Source organism: Alligator sinensis, unplaced genomic scaffold (assembly GCF_000455745.1).
Source record: "Alligator sinensis unplaced genomic scaffold, ASM45574v1 scaffold366_1, whole genome shotgun sequence".
NCBI lineage: Eukaryota > Metazoa > Chordata > Crocodylia > Alligatoridae > Alligator > Alligator sinensis.
The window spans coordinates 3,196,386-3,215,875 of NW_005841851.1; the positions used below are offsets into that span (position 1 = coordinate 3,196,386).

The 19,490-nt window shown below is 45.0% G+C and overlaps 1 long non-coding RNA gene across 1 annotated transcript in view; it reads right to left on the reverse strand.

The window, feature by feature from the left end:
- Positions 1 to 15,865, reverse strand: part of LOC102379985 — a 78,413-nt gene extending 62,548 nt beyond the window's left edge. Inside the window, exons 1-2 of the long non-coding RNA XR_003095626.1 lie at positions 15,785 to 15,865; positions 1,454 to 1,573 (exon numbers count right to left, since the gene is read on the reverse strand). This is a non-coding gene — a long non-coding RNA (uncharacterized LOC102379985). The remainder of the gene's footprint in view (positions 1 to 1,453; positions 1,574 to 15,784) is intronic.
- Positions 15,866 to 19,490: the final 3,625 nt, after the last annotated feature.

A 19,490-nucleotide genomic window follows, 5' to 3' on the forward strand; every position in this document is an offset into this window, starting at 1 on the left:
CGTTTTTTTGTAAGAAGCTATGAAAGGGTAGTGGTGGTGGAAAGGGTGAGGCATAATGCCAGATGCTGGGCAGGATGGAACCATCACCATGTCAAGCTACCAGGTATTGTATGTGGCTCTTCTGAAAACGAACGACTTCCTGACCCAGCCACCACATGTGCTAACTGCAGCACACCTTGTGCGCAACGTAGCTGTAGGGCCACCTTCAGGAAGCCAGTGCATGGGACAGACAACACTGCAGAGCTCTTTGGAGGCATCCAGGCTTGCAACAGAGCAGCAGCACAAGGCAGGATTTTGTTTTCTCTATCCAGGCTCTTTCTTATAGGTGTGATTTCAGCATTTTCTTCAAGATTTCAAAAGCATGTACGGTAAACTCAAGACTGTGAGACAAGACTCCTAGGTTTGCTTTGTGAAAAGGTGCAACTCCTGTGATGTCAGCCAGGTCACTGAATTTGTGTTTCACCTCCCCACTGTGTAATATGGGTTTAACAGCATCTCCTTACAGCCTATAAGGATGGCATGGGAGGGGGTAAACTAATGTTTGTAAAGTGCTTTCAGCTCCTGAGATGGAGCAAACAGGAACTCATCTGGGTGCTGAAGCCCACAGGACTCATGGGGCTCTTGGAGATCTCAGTGGACCTCAGTTCAGGCACTTGGTTGCTACTGTTACTGGGATGTCTCAGGAACATGCTCAGGGCATCCCAGATGGGTTCTGGAGGATGCTCTGCAAATGGATGGAGTCAAATTGCTTGATCATTCAAAAATTATATCAATCATCTCTTGGCCTACACAGATCCTCATCTTTCACACCAGCTCACACCTCAACAATCCCTGTGCTGCTCTAGTGATTTGGGAAGCAACAGGGCTAGAATGGGATTCCTGTGTTTTTTTAGGGAAAGGATCACAGATGCATGTTGTTGAGGTCACATCCATGGGGCAAGCCCTGCCCATTTTTCTGTCTAATAGCTCCTATTAAGAAAAAAATCAGTTGGTGGTAATTCTGAGCGGTGAAGATAATACTCGCAATACAAGGCAAAACAGAGACAGAGACATTCTGAAGAAAAAGTGAAGAGATTTGAAGTCAAGATACTCATTTTAAAAGGTTGGACCAAGTGGCTTACGCTTGTCCGGTAATTCCTTCTGCCCTTATCTTCTGTAGTGTGTAATAGTGTGTGACTAATATCAATCCTCCTACTTCTTCAGCCTAGTCATTTCAGCTGATATTTTAAAGTGTACCACACTGTGCGATGACATGCCTCCACCCTCTGTAAGCTTTCCTGTTCTAGAGAGAGAGAGTGAGAATGACTCATGCACCTCTCCTACCACTAAAGCCTTTTAGGCAAATGTGAAGGAAAGTCTTAAAGGTGTTCTCTTTATTTGGGAATGCCTGGGCAGGGTTTCTTATTTTTAAATCAGTTCTTGTTCAGTGCCTAATTACATGCAATTTTCTTACCTCTATGATGCTGAAATACTGCAGTCATTTATGAACTTTTCTGACCCTTCCATGGCTCTCTTTCATTCAGTGCAATTCAGAAACCTTGGAAGCTAGCCATTGGTATTAGTATAAGCAGGGCTGAAAAGGGAGAAAGACAGAACGCAGAATTAGGTTGCTGAGTGCATCGTCTGGCTTGGACTGTATTTGACGGCTGTCAGAGAGAGATGAGTGAAGGGAGGGGGGTGGAGAAAGGGAAGGTGCAGATCTTTAAGACATTTTCTATCTGATTGCAATACTGACCTAATTCAGAATGCTATGGAAATTAAAATACCACAGATTCCACCACTTTCAGATCTAACCCTGGACACAATTTTTCATATTTAAAATGTGAAGACCTCTATCCTAAGCTCTGGGCATCCTCACAATTTAAGTATACAGTGCATGCCAACAACAATGGCAGAAGAGCAGCCAAGCCAGCTGCACACAGACTGTCAATAAACCATCACAAAACATCCAAGACACCTAAGCTTTGTATTAAGCCCTAAGGGGAACAGATTTGGGTTAGTTTGGATCAGTGTGGGGAGCAAATTCAGGGGCCCCTTGTAGATGAATGGCCGCCAGCAGGTCCCTCTTGCAGCTTCAACTTGGGTACTGCTCATCACAAGAGTAGCAGAATCCCCTAGGGAGGGTGTTGAAGCAGATCCCACTATATATAGTTTAAAGGTCAAGGCTGAAGCCTTAAATTGAATTTGGAACCTCATAGGCCCAGTCACAGCCCTGGGGTCTTGTGCCCACAGGGGGAAACAGCTAAGCAGACAAATGAAAAATGAATGTTTCCTCCAATACTCCCTTTGCTCTTCATTTCTGGACTTTTGATTTGTTTCTTTACTACACGAGACTTCAAACCTCAGCTTGGTCCTCCTTTTTAAAGAAAGAATGGAGTAGGAAATGCTAAGATTAGTGAGACAGAAAAATGTGCTTTAAATATAGCCCTTAAAAACTGCCTTTTAAGAGCTGGTGGCTACTGTGACAGTGCCTAGAGTTTGGAAAAGCTCAGGAGGTGGGCACACTGTGGACTGCTGCTCATTAACCCAGGGTCCTCCAGGCATAGGGAGAGTTGGATGAAAGTTGATAGGGAAGTCACCAAGAAAAAAAGTCAGCCATTGAATATAATATTTTTCTCCTGGGCTCTTTGGTGGATCAGATCTGTCTCAGATATGCATGGAAGAGAAGTACAGCTTGCAGGCTGGTGCTTCATGCCTTCCTTAGGCAACTAACTGCACTGAGTTGGCCCTGTCTAGGCGCTTGTGGATTTGGAGTTTGTGGATCTGTAGTAAAAGGTGTGCTCTAACTTTCTAGGTGTGCAGCCAATGCCAGTCAGTTTTGTTTTACAAGGGAGGGGGACGCATCTGCAGGTGTCACTGAGGGGTTTAGGTAGGAGAATCATATTGGGTTTTCTGCAAAGCTTGGGTAGATAGACGGGAAGATGTGGTTTGACAACAGGGGGATGGTTGTCCAATTGTTGTGGCTTTTGCTTTTCACACAAGAAGAGTGAGTGTTGTATATAGCAGGCTTCATCCAAGCACAGCAGCCAGTTTACCTGCTTGACACAATCTTCCTTTTACATATTATCCACAAACAAGAAAAGCTGCACAGTCCCTTGGGGCTGGGGGTACACTTCAAGGTCAAGCAAAAGCCCCAAACCACTGATTCCTAGAGGCACCACATTTTCCACTTCACTTGGTGTGCCTGCTTGACACTCCCCAAGAAAAGTGCACTTCACAGGCACTCATGTTCTTATTGGTGTTTGCTTCTCCACCTGGACACCACTCAGATTGGATTTTTCAGAGGTGAAAGATCTTCTTATCCATGGGTTGCCCTTAGATCTTAATATTGAATTTAACCAAGTTTAAACAAGCTTAAAGTTTCCTCTTAGCCCATCTTGCAGCCAACCCTTCCTCTGCTGAGATGCTGTTTTTTTCAACACACTTTGAACAATCACTTTCTCTGGACAGCCACTTTCTTTCCTGTGTCTTCACACTCACTGTCAAGACTCTAAATCGTTGTTAGATAAACCATGATGTAGAAGTACCAGTTAAGCTGCTGCAGCTTCGAGTAAAGTTCTTGTGCAAAACAAGGACTTCCTGGAAGGTTTTTCTTGATGTTTTAGTCTTCTGGAAAAAAAAAAAAAATGGAGAAGCAGAACCCTGCAGAAGAGCAGGCAGAATCAAGTGGTTAGAAAAGAAAAGAGGAACTTGGGACTCATGGGTTCTATACTCAGCTGTCAGAGGGTTACTGTATGATTTCTAGTAATTCATGTTGGGCTGGTTCAGCACTATTTGGAGAATTATTCCATTGATTGACTGAAGCAGGAACTGATTCTTAGGTACAATCTGACTTGCCTTCTCTGTGTGAGGCTTGAATAATTTTTCTATTTGAATAAAGCAGCCATAATTTGGCCCTTAGCTTTTCCATGTCTGAGTTTATTCCTCTGCACAATGGGGATAATACTTACCTGCCTCCTTGGGATGCTGTGAGCCTCAAATGGGTAACATGTATAATGCACCAAAAGACTGCCGGATAAGTACTATTTTAGTCGCCGTTTGAGATGCATGCAGAAGCAAATTCAGATCAACTCCAGCAGAAGACAGCTTCAGTTCTGCTGCCTAGAGTGCAGGGTCTGGGACAGACACTGCATAAACCGGTTTGACCCAAAGCAGATAAGCCTGATACTCCATTCAACCAGGTTGATCTCAAACTGGTTTCAGCCATTTTCAAACTGGTTCACGTGCACTGAATGTCTGTTCCGTGACAGGTTTAAACCAGTTTATGATCACTTACACTGGTTTATGTGTAATGTCTGTCCCTAGCCCAGGGGTCTTATGTTGCAAGTTGAGTGAAGTATGCAGAGTTAATCTAGACTCCTAAATTGGGGGCACACCTACCCTCTTCAGACACATAGACAAACTGGTAGTTTAAAATAAAACATGGCTCCCTCCTTTTCTGTGACTAAGTAGAACAATTGAATAAAGCTTGGCCTCCATCTAATGATCGGCCTGGTTCAACTGTTTAGTTCCCATCTTATTTTGTTCCAACAGACCCCAAAGTGCTCCAGGCTACAAGGAGTGCCAAGGAAATGCACCCACTGCTGGGATGGAGGGTAGGAACCAGCTAGACCACTGGTCCTTTACACAAAGAGGAGCTGAAAAAAGAGATACTTTGGCAGCGGACATCTGAGCAGTCGCAGTCACAGCCACTCATGGAAAACACCATAGGATGTAATGTTCCTGTGATAAAATACACTGGATTCTGTTCACATATCACACAGAACGATTAAGGGCAGTGCTGTCCCTGCCAAGATGTAAACTACTGTCGCTCTCCTTAAGGAGGTACAATGGACAAAGGAAGCTTGAAAATTCCAGTAGGCCTCCAAGAATTTCCAGGATGGCAACTGGTGCTAGACTCCTGGGGCTGCAACGGTTGCAAATAATTTGCCCATGGACTGAGCCTGTAGCCTGTTTCTGTCAGCGTGCATCCAAAATAAAGAAAATGGATTGAGCTCTGACTCTTGGTCACCTGATTCTTCATCTTGGTTCTACAGATTGACAGTGAGGCACAAATTTTCCATTTTTGACACCTGCCAGTTTGAGAAACCAGCTGTAGATTAGAGAACTAGCTCAGGCCCTCAGAGTTGCAAATGTGGCTGGGAACTGGGCCGGGGAGGGGGGTGGAAACGGATGAATATTTCCACTAACCTACTTGACTTGATAATGTTCTCACTTGGCAATTTCATATCTTTTTCCTGGGGTTGGGGGAGTTATTCCCTGTGCTGTCACCGTTTCCTTTTTGGTGCCTAAAACAGACTTGAAGTACCTTTCCCCCTCCAGTCAAAGCTAGTGAAAAAGCAAGAAAAATCCTTTCCAGTTCACTTCATCTTTCCAGGCTCTTACTTGAGTGCTTTACTCTCTCTGCAGCCAGCACTAAGCTCTTAAATTTGTGGCTTGCTGCAGTTTGCAGTTCCTGAACCTCTCAGCAGCACTGGGAGTCCTTAGAAACAGCTGTCTCTCCCTGTGGGGTTCAGAGCTGACATGTGTCTGTGACTCACTCTGGGCTTGCCAAATCATTAGCCCCTGCATATCTCTGTCTTGTTTGTTAAGAGATCTCCAGCCTGATAGCAACTTTCAAAGAATTAAAAAAAAAGGAAGAGAAAAAGCAACCGGTCTCTCTCTACCCGCAACTGTCCCTCCTTCTGCAGACACTGAACTATTTGTCTGAATCGGGACATGGGGTTTTATCACTTAGAAATTGCAGGTTCGATCGCAGAGTCTAGTCTGATGGCTGGTTGGATAATTTGTCTCTGGGCTCAGGAAGAAATGATGGAAGTCAATTTGACAGCTGTGAGGCTCCCCGAGGATTCCAGACCTGGAGTGCACAGAGCAGTGACAGACATGGCAGTGCACTGAATACCAATGAAGATCTGCCTGGGAATAACGCTGAGGCAATACAAATCACATGTGTCCAGCTGGAGAGTGACTGTCATCATTAATTATTATTGTTATTAAGTATCATTTTTTATTATTAAGGCATAAAAAGGAGCTAGCAGCTCCTCTTGTTCTCACAGAAGGTGGAAGGGTCCAAAGTATTGACCCACTTGATGTCACCAGTTAACTCCAGATCACCTCAAAGTAAATGGGGCCCCAGAAAATGAAGGAAAAGATTCCACACCTTTCCAGCCAGCTGGAATTCTGTTGGAGCCACATCAAAGCCGAGGTGAGGGATGAATTTAGCTTACTCTGGGCCCAGTTCTCCACTGCCTTACACCGTGCATCATAATTCACAACTGTGTAAAGCGAAGGTGAACATACTGCTGGTCTGTATTAACTGCTTGGCACATCAGTAAGTCACCCAAGTGCAAGGCAGGGTAGATCAGGACTCCAGGTAGGACTTCAAGGCCAAATGATGCTTATCCAGAGTAACAACATTCGAGTCCACTGGAGTTTATATAAGTGGAACTTAGAGCACAATTTGCCCCTAGATATCTATCACATCATAGTTGATTAGCTTTAAATAATTAAATAGACATTTTGACATTGGGCCCCTGACTGAGCAGGAGTTGAGAGCTGGATGTCCTCCTCTGCTACTCACTCACTCAGTAATAGGTGTAAGAGCCAATCATACAGGCCCTGATCAAAGTTAGTTTTGTTCCCAAACTTTTCAGTTTCTTTGGGGAATCTTGTGCAGGATTGGGCCTGAAACTTACTACATCACTCAGTATGGAGTTAATTCAATGTTAAACCATTTTATGGGAAAGCCACTGAGCAAAATGGGTTTGGTGTTCAGATTCTCAGACATCCCTATTTACCAATATTTGAGAGGCAGACCAACTGAAGAAATTAAATAGGAGCTTCCTCTACTACAAAATATACACTTAAAAATAGAAGATTCCCAAGGAAAAACCTAAACCCAGAGATAATACCATCAGTTTGGTCATAAAACTATAGTAGAAGCACAAATGTTTGAATAAAACTATGGTAACTATATAGATACTAATATGCAACCCTGCTTTATTAAATCAAACCTCTAGTGAATATGTTATCACCATAGTAACACTGTAGTATTACATGGAAACATGTTGAACTGCAGTTTGATATTAGCATCTGGTTAGCATCTGCACAGCTACTTACTCACTTTACTACAATTATAGTCCAAGCAGACCAAGACTTAATAGAAACTATAGCTTTAAGGCCAAATTCTAATCTCAGGTGCGCTATATTTCAGACGCAGCGATAGGCCATGCTATGCATTCCATGTCTGGATTTAGAATCAGGATCTTGGTATGGTGGTTAGAGGTGCATTTGGTTTGTATGTCTCCTAGGATGCAGACACATGCACATGTACATTGTAGTGGTGGTAGCTGTATCTAAGTAATAAATTGTTGAACCACAAGATACTTTTTTCATTTGACCACTTTGCTAGAACCTCGTCCACCGAGTCACTTTGGCTGAGACTGCTTCGAACATTCCAAGCTTGTGAGCAATTTCAAACAGCCCTTGTTTTTATTATTCTTATTATTTTAAACCATCTGCCACATTTTTCCTGTCTTCTCCCTCCCACACAAAGTGTGGAATTTTATTCACAAAATTATACTGGCCTAAATACAAAGCTGGGAAATAATCAGTCCTAGACCAGTAACAGGCTTAAGATCCAAAATATACAGCCAATCAGGGCTAGAAGTGAGGCAATCATGTCATTAGGAAGGGAGATTCTTGAATTTCTAAAGATTTAAAGCTTTTTTAAATTTTATTTCTAGCCATAAAATTGGGACATAGCAACTCTTTGAATCAGAGTATTCTATATGAAAAACATTTTAAAAAATCGTAGTTATGGTTTCTTTTCCTACTGAAACCTGTATGTTTTGACTTCTTGTAATAAAGCATCTGGTTTTATAGACAAAGATATAGGAAATAGTAAACATTTTTTCCAGTTCTTTAAGGCACGTCTACATTTTTTCCTCTATAATATGCAGCAAATGCAGAATACTGGATGGGATGAAGGATATATATATAGAAACATGTAATTCTACTTAAAAAAAAAAATCAATTTAATGCATTGTAGCGTATAAGGAGAACAAATATTATAAATGAGGACATCTCTGTCTGGTAAATGTTTTCGGTTTCTGTGTAATGCAAACGTTTTTCAGAGACAATAGACTGTATTTCTGTAGCACCAGGGAGCCCTTGCAGAGACAGGACCTCACTGTGCTAGGCACTGTACAATCAGAGAAAGGTTTCACAAACAGCAACTCAGAGTGCTCACTCGAAGTAAAGCTGGTAGCACATACGTGAACAAACACACTGAATAAGGCCATGCTTGTGCAGTCAGTGGGTAGATCTTTATATCCTTGTAAAACTCACTGACTTTAGATCCTGCCTTAAGAGCTTGCAGAATCAGGGCTTAATCTTTTGAAATAACTCACCCTGTCCAACAGGAAATGGACAAAATATTTCTTTTTCCTTAATTACCAGCAGCCAAGGGAATCAAAAATCTCCCTTCTAGGAGCCGCTGCTGGCACAATCTTTCCAAAGTTTCCTTCAAAAGTAATTTGGGAAGAAAACCCTCATGTACTTCTCCCTCTCGGTGAATGCAGTTTTAAATTCTGTCCCTTGAATTTATTTTCACCGCTGTCAAGTGCAAGTATTCTAAAACCAGGCATCGAGCCTCCAAAAATCGTGGGATTGGCTTAAAAATCATGAGGGGTTGTTTGTTTGGTTTTTTTAAATGTCATAGTCTGGGTTCTTTCCATTTTCTGCTAGCTTTAAAGAATTTAGAGTTCACTTGAATCATATTTTCAAGCTTTAAATTCATAACCATGAGTATTAAAAAAATTACCTATTTTTTTTAAATGAGAGATCAGGCTGCGACATCTTCCTATGGTCCCAGAAGCTGAGGTGCTTTCAGAGAAACACAAACTATCACAAGAAACATGCAATGGCAACACAGCAATTTTTGATCACTGCATGCCTGGAACAGTCCTTACACAAAGTGAGGGATACAGGATAAGGCCTGAAACATTTACTGAGTTACATATACACCAGGAAAAGTGGCATCATTCATAACCTCTACAGATGCATTTCTACCAAATATTATAGATCTGCTGGATGCGCCAGCCCTACGCCAATGTAAAACAGATTTTACACCAAGGAAAGAAGGAGTGAAGAGTAGAAGTGAGAGCAACAGGATCCATTACATACCAGTAATAATTAGCTGCCTCATAAGCCACAAAAATAAACAAACTACACTTCATCTGCAAGGTCTAAGAAGTCTGCCCCTCACCCAGTTGGTTCATGTTTGAAAACATTTGCATCTAATATTGCTGGCTAACCATCTGGTATCACCTCATGGTCTTACCCAGCTTACTGTGGTCCCCCTCAGAAGGGAGACAGCCTGTCTGAAACAGGAAAACCCAGACAAGAAACCAGCAACCTTATGACCATTTTTGCAATCAGAGCAGACGGGCTGTGTCATCTTTCCCTTCAATAAGCTATAGCTCTGATGGGTGAAAGGCTTAATTGCATAATGGGTGCATCTTACATTTAGATGAACAAGAGAGAAATGCAATAAATTCTCTTAGGGAAAATGAGAATAAATACTGTTCAGAGACTATGTAATGAGAACAACCAGAGTGACTGGGAGTTTTCCTCTCCCAGCACAGAAATCTGTTGCCTGTTATGTTACAGAGTTTACTGTACGTTACTTTGCAACAGCATCTATCATTTTTAGCATTTATACAAACATGTAAATAACATTAAGGAGAGGAAGTGTGTAGGCTGAGGAGAATGTCAGCTTACTCTGAAGAATCTAGAAGTCTATTATAACCTGTTTGGTGAAATTATTTCCACATGGATCACAAACCTGTCATTTATAATGTTTGTAGGAAAGATGCACAAATTGAGCTAAATTGAGTACACAAGACTAATTTACTGCTGTTCTTGCAGGCTTGTAGTCTAGATGAGAAGGAGATTAGAGGCAAGTGGTTGGACTAAAATAAAAATTGAAGTCAACCAGAGTATTTATTGATTTAGATTTGGGCTTCACTCTTGTAATACACTAAAGCAGTGGTTCTCAATATTTTTTGTCCCAGGATCCATTTATAAGCATTGATGGCCAGTCCCGACCCAGTGTCCCTCACTCCCAACCTGCTTCCCCCAGGCCTCAGCCACTCAGTGTGTGGGGCAGGCTGTAGGTGTGTGGGGAGGGGATGCCCCAAGCAGCCCCTTGCAGGCTGGAACTCTGCCAGCCTGCAAGGGAAAAGCCACCGTTTCCCACATTTTTCTCCTTTAAAGGAGAACCCACTTCTAAAGTTGGTTGATCCATTCTTAAAGTTTATCCGCGACCCCTTCATATATTCTTGCAACCCATTTCTGGGTTGCAACCCATGGGTTGAGAAACGCTGCATTAAAGCATGCACTTTAAGCTTAAGCACAGGGCAAGTGGCATGTGAGTCAGGGACAGATTTTTCAAGGAATTTAGGTGCCTCAACATGCAGGTAGGTACGGATATGGTGGGATTCTGTATAGTTTGTAGGTGCCAATGGCACTGAGAGTTAGATGCCCAAGGGCTTCTGAAAATCCCACCCATGTGTTCTCAATCTTGCCCCACAAGCAGTAAGTGGTGCCCTTCTGGCCCTGTCTGTGCCCCTAGGGCATTAGTTGCCTTAAGGCAGTAGCAGCCAATTATTCTGGCTGGAGGGCCACTTAATGAGTTTTGGCAAGCTGTGGAGGGCTGCAAGAGTAGCCCCACCCCTTGACAGATACCACAGACCCTGGTCACCATCTTGGGACTGGAAGTCCCACCTCCTGGCCCCTGACCTGTGTCACCAGAAGTCCCTCCCCTTGCCCTGGAAGTATTCCTTTTGAGAAGGGGGTTTGCCATCTTGGAACTGAAAAAAAAACCAAATTATATACTAAAAATCAAACATCCACAATAACATATATTAATTTTATTTTAAAAAGATATTTTTGTCCTGATTTGTATGCCTTTGCATCATGCATATAGAGGTTATTGCATAATACCTCAAAATGAAGTCCTACTCTTGTATATTGCAGGGGTATGGAGGGGTGGGGGGCATAGAGGGCTGGGTATGGGGTTTGTGGGGTCTTGCGGGTGTGTGGGGATGTGTGCAGATGTGGGTGGGTAGGTAGGGGGGCGTGTTTGGGGGTGTGTGTATGGGTAGCAGTGAGCGGGGCTCCCCCTAGAGGCGCACAGGTGTGTGTGTAGGGGAAGGCGTAGGTGTGTGTGGTGTTTGTGGGGTGTGTGATTGTGTGCAGAGGAGGATGTGGTTGTGGGGTTTGCATGGGAGGGTTTGTGGGTATGGTGGGGTGTGCATGGGAGTCCTCATGTGCGTACCCCTGAGCTGTTCAGCACCTGCTCCTGCCCCACAGCAGCCTGGAGCACATGTGCTCTGCAGAGCCTCCCCACCACCAGCACACAGCCCCAGCCCACCCTGGACTGCTCCTGCTAGGTTCAGATCAGCCAGACATGTGCACAGGCCCACCCCAGCCCACCCCATGCCTGCTCTGCACTACCCAACAGTGGTGCATCCTGTTGCCTCCTGGGCATGCAGCAGGGCTGGGGTGACTCCACAGTTTGACTGCCTTTCTAGGCAGCCCAGGTGGCAGCAGCCACTGGCCCCAACTCCGCAGTACTGGCAGGGACCCTGATCCACCTGCTCATGCTGAACAGCTGCAGCAGTGCCAGCGGGTCAGAAGTGTGCTTAGCACAGGTGAAAAGCAGCCCCTCCCTCTCGCTGCTACCCAGCAGTTCCTGCAGTAGCAGCCTGGTCCCCACCACTGTCACTGCTGCCTTCCGGCTGCCCCATGCTGACCACACTTCTGTCCCGCCAGCATTGATGCTGCTGCAACTGTTCAGCAGAAGCAGGCAAGTCCACAGCAGACACAGGGTGGGCCAGGGCTGCGTGCGGATCCCCACCAGTACTGCGGGGCTGGGGCCAGAGGTACCACCACCTAGGCTGCTGAGAAAGGCAGTGCAGCTGCAGAGCCGCCCCAGCCCCGCTGTGTGCCCAGGGGGCAGCAGGATGCGTCACAGCAGGATGGTGCCTGGGCCAGGAGGGACCAAAGGGCCTGCTGTGAGCCAGATCTGGCCTACAGACCGTATTTTGCCCACCCCTGCCTTACGGGCTAAACATGGTCTTCTTTTACCCTTTCAGCCATGCCCATGCCTCACAGGTGTTACTTTAAATGGTCTACTGGTTCTGATGGCTCTGCCTGTTAATCAACTAATCCACCTGGTTTGCCAGGGCCCTGACCTGGTTTAGCTTCTGCCTGCCCTGGGCTTCAGCCCCTTTCCAGGCTTTTGCCCCCTTGCCTCAAGGCTGCTTGGCTTTGGCCTCCCTACTATGGCCTTAGCCTTCTGTTCTCTAGGCCCCTGTCCCTCACATGGCTGCTATAGTCCTATCCTAGCCAAGGCTGGGCTGCTTTTGCTTGTACTCCAGTTAGCCCTGGGCACTTGCAAAGCTCTTTCTTTTCTCAATTAAACCTGTTCTGGCCTCAGCCCTGCATACTCTGGGCCCCTAGCTCTCATACAGCAGCTATAGCCTTCTGAGTCCTTAGCCTTTTGGTCCCAGACCCTAGGCTTGGCTGTCTGCTACTAAGTGCCTGCCAGGCACCCCTCTGTGGCCTCTAGACCTTCCCTGGTTAGCCACACGTAGTCCTCCAGTCTAATAAGAACATGAAACACAAGCCCCCTACCTAGCTATATAACCAAAACTCTCCCCACACTAGGTTTATACTTCACCCCACAGGCTGCATGTCCCCCTTAGTCCTTTACTTGCATCTCTGGGAAACAGCTTGGGTGCTGATCAGTCCCTCTCTACAGCTATACTGCCTAGGAGCTCTTCTCCCTGCAGAGCCAAGCTGCCTTTCTGGATCAGGAGTCAGGCTTTTCATGGGCTGGAGCTTTGCCTCTTCTAGTCATAGGGCTCAGCCCTCAGCTTGCTCTCAGGTGCTGCAGTTTAAGACCTGATCCACAGTTTAAGAGCCCAATTGCTGCCTTTCCCCTGTGGCCCTTTAACCCCTTCTGTTTCCCAGTCTGCTGGCTCCCAGGATAGTCGCTTGTCCCCCAGGAGCAGCTCCTATGGCAGCTAATACTGCCTGCTTATTTTACAACAGCTGACCCTCATTCAGCTTCCAGTGCCACCCAGCAAGCTTAGCCTGCAGCAGCATCCCCTTAGAGTAATAGGAGCCTCTGGCTCTCTGTTATAAGGGGGTAATCAAGTCTGGTACATTTGATCAGTACAAAATAAACCCTGGTGACAACCACAAGAATCAGATCTGGAACTGAACACTAACAACATACAGAAAGGGTTTAGAGCTGTGACTTAGCCCTATCTGGCTAAGAGTGCATGAGCTGCAGGAGAAATCAAGTTTTTCCTGACTTATACAGTGGCCTGAATTCCTTTGACATTAATGGGGCTCAGCTGTCAGAGCTCCCTCCCCTGCCTTAGAAGTCTGGAAAAATGTGTTCAGTTTTCCTCTTTCCTTTCTCACCACTAATGACCATCTGCGCAACAATTTGGGCCTTTTCCAGTGTCTGCTACCACCTGTGGTTCGATGGAGTTTATGGATGACGACAAGATAGAGGAACACTCGAATTCATGAAATGTACAGCTGTGAAGCTTTCTGATCCTTCCAAACTGTATCAATTTGCATGTTGAGTTTTAAAGTGGTTTTTCCAAATGCACAGTATGTTTGCATAGCCTCAAACAAAGCGATAACATGTGACTGTATAGCAGCTACAGCGATCTCAAAAGAGGATTTTGTGGATTCATATTTTTTAAGGCCAGAAGGGACCTTTTGGATCATTTAGTAGATCTCTTGCATAGCACAGCTCAGAGAGGTTCACTCTGTGATTCTTCACAACGGGAGAATTGTCCTTTCCTACAGTATAAGTGAATCACAGAGCCAGAGACCAATATTGTCATGGGGCTCATGGTGCCTTGCTCTCATTAATAGGTGCTGTTTTGTTTTGGTTTTTTTATTGGGGAGATGTTGCTGAGAAAATGGTTATTTATATTTAATTTTTCAAGGTCTAAAGTAAACTTACTGATGCCTTTGGCAAGGACATAAACATTTGTGAACCACACGCTCATAGGGTCTAGACCCAGTGAATGCAAGGGCTCAAGAGTGCGGTGTTCAAGAAGTGCAGATATATGCCCCTACATGGTCCTTGAAAGGCAGCACCATGCTCAGACAGGCTGTGTTAGTTCTTCGTGCACCAGCCCTCGCACTAGCAGCAGTACAGTTGTGTTAGTACAGCACACACAAACCAGTATGGTTTGTTTGTGCAGCATCTCTCAGCATGGCGTTGTCTTGATATACCCCAAGGCAGTAGTTCTCAACCTCTTTTGTACCAGGACCCATTTGTAAACATCAGTGGGCAGTCCCAACCCCTCACATCTGACCCTCTGCATCCTGGCCCTAGCCCTGCAGTGTGGGGCAGGGTGAGGTGTATGCAGGGCATTGGGGACACCAAGCAGCCCCTTGCAGGCTGGAACTCTGCCAGCCTGCAAGGGAAAAGCCAGTTTCCCATGTTTTTCTCCTTTAAAGGAAAATCCATTTTTAAAGTTTGTTTGCAACCCTTTCATATGTTCTTGCAACCCACTTTTGGGTCATGATGACCCACAGGTTAAGAAATGCTGCCCTAACAGACATAGAAAATCAGTGACACTTGAACTCCACTGAGAAGCTGGACTTTCTAGGCTCTTTTGAACAACAAATGAAAACCAATACTGTGAATCAACCTACCCTCATGAACTAACTGGAAGCCAGGACAAGTACTGCAATATTTAAACATAAAGAGAAGGGGCAATGTCCATTGCAAGCTACAAATTAAGAACATAGAGCCCTGCGTGGAAGAACTGACATCTAAATGAGCACATAACAGGCCAAGGGGATGGAAAGAGAAAGAAAGGTGGGAAGGAGAAGTGATGCATGGGAGGGGATAGCTACAGAGCCCAAAACCTCCTATTTGAACTCATGATTTTTCCACTCCGGTTACCTTAGTACAGACCCCACTGTCTCCCTCTGTTGCTATGCAGGAGTCGAGGGGAGAAAAGTCTGGCTTGAAGTCCAACAAGATTCAGAGTCCGATTCTCTCCTCCATCACGATGGAGCAAGTGAAGAGGAGCCTTGCCAACAGCAATGGAGCTAAACCCCTGGAAACCAGCCCAGGCCAGCATCCACCCTTAGACTCTCAGGCTCTGTGGTCAGAGAGCTACAGCCATCTCAGCACTGTTAGGAAGAGAGTTTTTGCCATGCAGTAAGGAATGCCCATGAACTACCCTGAAGCAAGCGCACAGCTCACCACAAGACACAGAAAACACCCGGGCTGTCGTTGTCACAGTTTTCACTTGGAACAACTCACACCTGATAGTTACTCTGGGGTAGAAGCAGTGCCATAGCAAGGGGGGGCGGCTGCTCTGGATGCCAAAGCGAAGGGGCACCAACAGGCACTGCCCAGCCGGGGTGGGGCATGGGATGGAGCCGTGAGCACCTCATTGGGAGGGGGTACAGGGATGGGGGGAGGGTGGCTCCCACCACTCTGTGCATTCTCAGGCAAACAAGGGAGGGAGCATGAGCATGAGGTGAGGGCAGGCTGCCGCTGCAGGCTTTGCCCCAGGTGCCAAACTTCCTTGCCACAGTAGCAGGTAGAAGCCTGCCTTCTTAACAGGGAGAATGAGGCCACGCAGCCCCCAAAGCCCTGGAGGCCTGAGAGTTGTCTTGCACAGGCTCATTTTCCAGGGGCCTCACACAACAGCCTCCTCTTACTTACCAGTGCCTGAGCCAGCTCTGCCACGAGGCCGTGCTGGGATTGCCTGCTCCTTGCCTACTACTTCTGTCCTTCTTTCCTCCTTTGCTTTAGTCCCCTTGCTGGTCTCCACCCTCTCACCCAGAGGTTAGCTCCCCTCGCAGGATGGGGCTGCTGCTTGCAGCCAACTGCTTTCACACACCTGTGCGGAAACCTAATTGGAACCAATTAACTGTTCAGGTTTCTGGGACCTGAGGAGCCACCAGCAACTGCTGTAGTTCCAAAGGGACCTTTGGGGGTTTGTTCTTCCTTTCAGGAAAATGAGCCAAGTCTCCTCTGAAAGGAAATCTTTTTAAGAGACAGAGCAGTTCACAGTAGTCCTTCAAAGTGAATGGTAAATCTAACAATGAATTAAAAGAGACCTTCAAAAGGTTTAATGCAGAGGGGTGCTGTTCCCAGCCCTACACTTATCAGATACTGGGAAAATCTGAGCTAGTTTTTAAACCTGATGTTTTTTCAGTTTGGTTTTATTTAGAAAGTTGGTTTCATTTATTGGACTTGTCTTACATGGCCCTAGCGATGATCAGGGGACTCGCAGGGTTGTGCCACTACAGAAATCAAAGAAAAACAATGTGAGAAAGGAAGAGATTTTTTGTTGGACTGTTTAGAAAAGGGTGTATGGGTGTGGGTGGCACCTGTGTTTTTAATAGTTATTTAATTAAAATGTGGAAAGAAAAAAGCTAAAGTATTAACACTTGTCATTGGAGCCCTAAAGGGCCATGCAAGTGACTTAGACATTTTCCACAGTGTCCAAAGTCTACAAATAAGCTGTTTGAAGAAAACTTCCATTTTGTGATTATACCTCAACCACTAAGGATCTGGCTAATCCCAAACTTGGAATTCAAGATCACCAACTCACAGCCAGTAACACCAGTCCAGGAGATTGTGATACGCATTACTATTATCACTGTTATAATTACTATGGTTGTTGATATAAAATTAAACTATCCATAATTATATTTTGGATAATTAAACACATTTATTAATTCATTCATTATTCAATTATTCCATAATTATTGTTGTTATTACTAGAAGCCCCCTTGCTAAACCAATTTGATATGATAAAAATGTGGGTATTCAAGATTGAAAACAACATACAAAATCCATGCTGCTATCCCTCTTCTGGAAGTCAAAAGGGGCAAAGCCCATAGTTATTGTTAAATTTATAGGCTTAGATTTATAAGATCTACCAACCAGGGTGTAAGGGACATTTCATGTAGAGGTACATTTTACATTACTTTTAAAATATCTATTTTCTTCTCTTGTTTCCTGATTGACGGATCTCCTAGAAAGTAACATTAAAACTTTATTGCAATCTACAATATCTATGTCACAGAAAGAAGGTTTCTGGGATATCTCCAGTCAAGTGAGACATTATTCAAAGGATTCTGCAGATGGGATGGAATTTCCTTCCAAAGTTAGTTGCCATTTCTTTCTCTGTGGATAGTTTCTTGACAGCCCGAGTAGTGAAGATTAAAAGCGAAGAAATGTAGAATCAACTCAGGTTGTAGTTTTTTCTTTGTAGTTTACCTTTCAGCTTTGCTGGGTTTTTTTCCAGCAGCAAAGTTAATGGGGCCTAGGACTTTTATTACAATAGTGGCTAAAGGCAACCCAGAATGCTGTCTTGCTGGGCTAGGTATGGCATAAATACACATTCATAGATGTTACAGTCTTAACAAATAAGATAGGACAGAGAAGAGTAGGTTGACCAGCAATTTAAGTAATGTAAAACCAAGAGGTATCATGCTCACCTATTTTGGGGGGTTAGATTTCATTAGGAAGGGATCGCTTTGATGGAAAGAAAAGGGAAGGAAAGGTATATAAGATGGAGTAGTAGAGAAGAGAGTAAGAAGGACAGGGATAGAGCGAAGCTGAAGGAAGAGACTATGGAAGAGGAAGCCAATGAGGGGTTGAGCAAACAAGCAGTCAGAACATGGCAAAGAAAGGCCAGTCAAAGCTAGAAACATCTCTGGTTACTTCACCTATCACGGTGTTGTTGTGACAGCAAAATTACAAATCAAATCCTACTCCAACAACACAGGGCTCTCCCTTTGCAGAGAAAGCAGATTCCCCAGTAGGCGTGCAGGATCTATGACACAGCGAAGCAGTTCTGATTTTACCCCAGAGAGAGTTACATTTATGCTACACTGTATGTTTGCCTGTGCAACATGAGTGCCTTTTAACCAAACCTCTCAAGAGATTCTCCTGAGGCCTAAAGACTTTTTGCAGAGATCCAAGCAGGAACCTGTGCTAGACAGAAAGAGCATCCAAGTGGAAAGACTCATATTTAAGTAACAGCAGAGGTAAGATGGGCTGGACTGCTGCCTAATGGGAGAAAGAAGGAATAACACAGTGTTTTTAATGCAAGTCCCCAGAGGCTGGCTCCCCACAGTTCCACTTCCACGAAGCTTAAATTCGTGCACAGAAGCAGGCCAGGTATTTGTTTCCAATTTCATTGCAAGATAAAAAAGAAGATAGACCTCCTGGGAGCATAAATAATGATTCCAGGGCCAGACAAAGTTACAGTGCACACAATTCTAGCAACAGCAAGGTAGGAGCGATAAGTGGATAATATCAAGAAGCATATTCATGAAGTGTCCTCTGTTATTGACTCAGTTTTTACTTCAGTATCTGAGGGAAGCAGTAGGAAAGGACCAGTGAAGAAGGCATATTAAGCATTAGCCTCATTAGATAGGAGTTTCCCTCCAGCTCTTCATGCAGCCATAGTAAATGACAATTTTATGGTAGCTCAGGTGTCATACTTTCACATATAACTGCATGCATGTACACACATGCATTCGCTTACACCACTGACATGCACCCATATGTAAGATGAACTCCTCTGAGAGACCTGGCAAAAGCACAGCTTCTAGGAAAGACAAAAATCTGCTTGATTGAGGACTTTTTCAGTGAAATTATTTTTCACTGAAAAAACAGGTGTATTTTTATACCAAGGTAGCTCCCTCAAGATTAGCACTGTAGTATCCAATGGAGATAATGTAGTGTCTGCCGACCTGCTATACTGAGGGGGGGTGCACATCTGAAGCACCAGGGAAGCAGGTATTGCCAAACTTTGGGTGAGATCCTCACCTGTTGTCACTTAGTGCAGCTTCATTGACTTTAATGGGGCAATGCCACTCTGTTAGCTGAGGTTCTCTATTCCTGATTCTGAAATCTCTGAACCATACCTTAGAGCAGGGGTGTCAAACTCATCTAGCCTCGTGGGCTGGATGAGTAGTGTGGGACAGGCCCAAAGACAGGATGAATGGTATATAGCTGGTCCCGTGGGCTATATTGGCCCCACAGACCCTCCTCAACCCTCCTGCATATGCTTGCTCCAGCGGGTCCCAGACTATACTACATGCAGCTTCTGTGTGGGACTGGTTCAGGAGATGTGCTACACATGGTGCCCACTCTAGCTGGTCTGGGACCCATGTTGCATACAGTGCCTTCCCTGACATGCCAGGGTAAGAGGGCAGCACTGTGTGCAGACCAACTGGAGTGCACACTGTGTGCATCATGTATGCTGGACTGCTCAGGGTGGGTGCTGCATGTGACATGTGTCCCAGACTGGCTGGGGCACGGGCCGTGTGTGGTGCCTGGGTCCTGTATCCTTGACATCCCTGCCTTAGAGACATAAACAGCACAGTCTAATGGTGCTTGCTGTAAG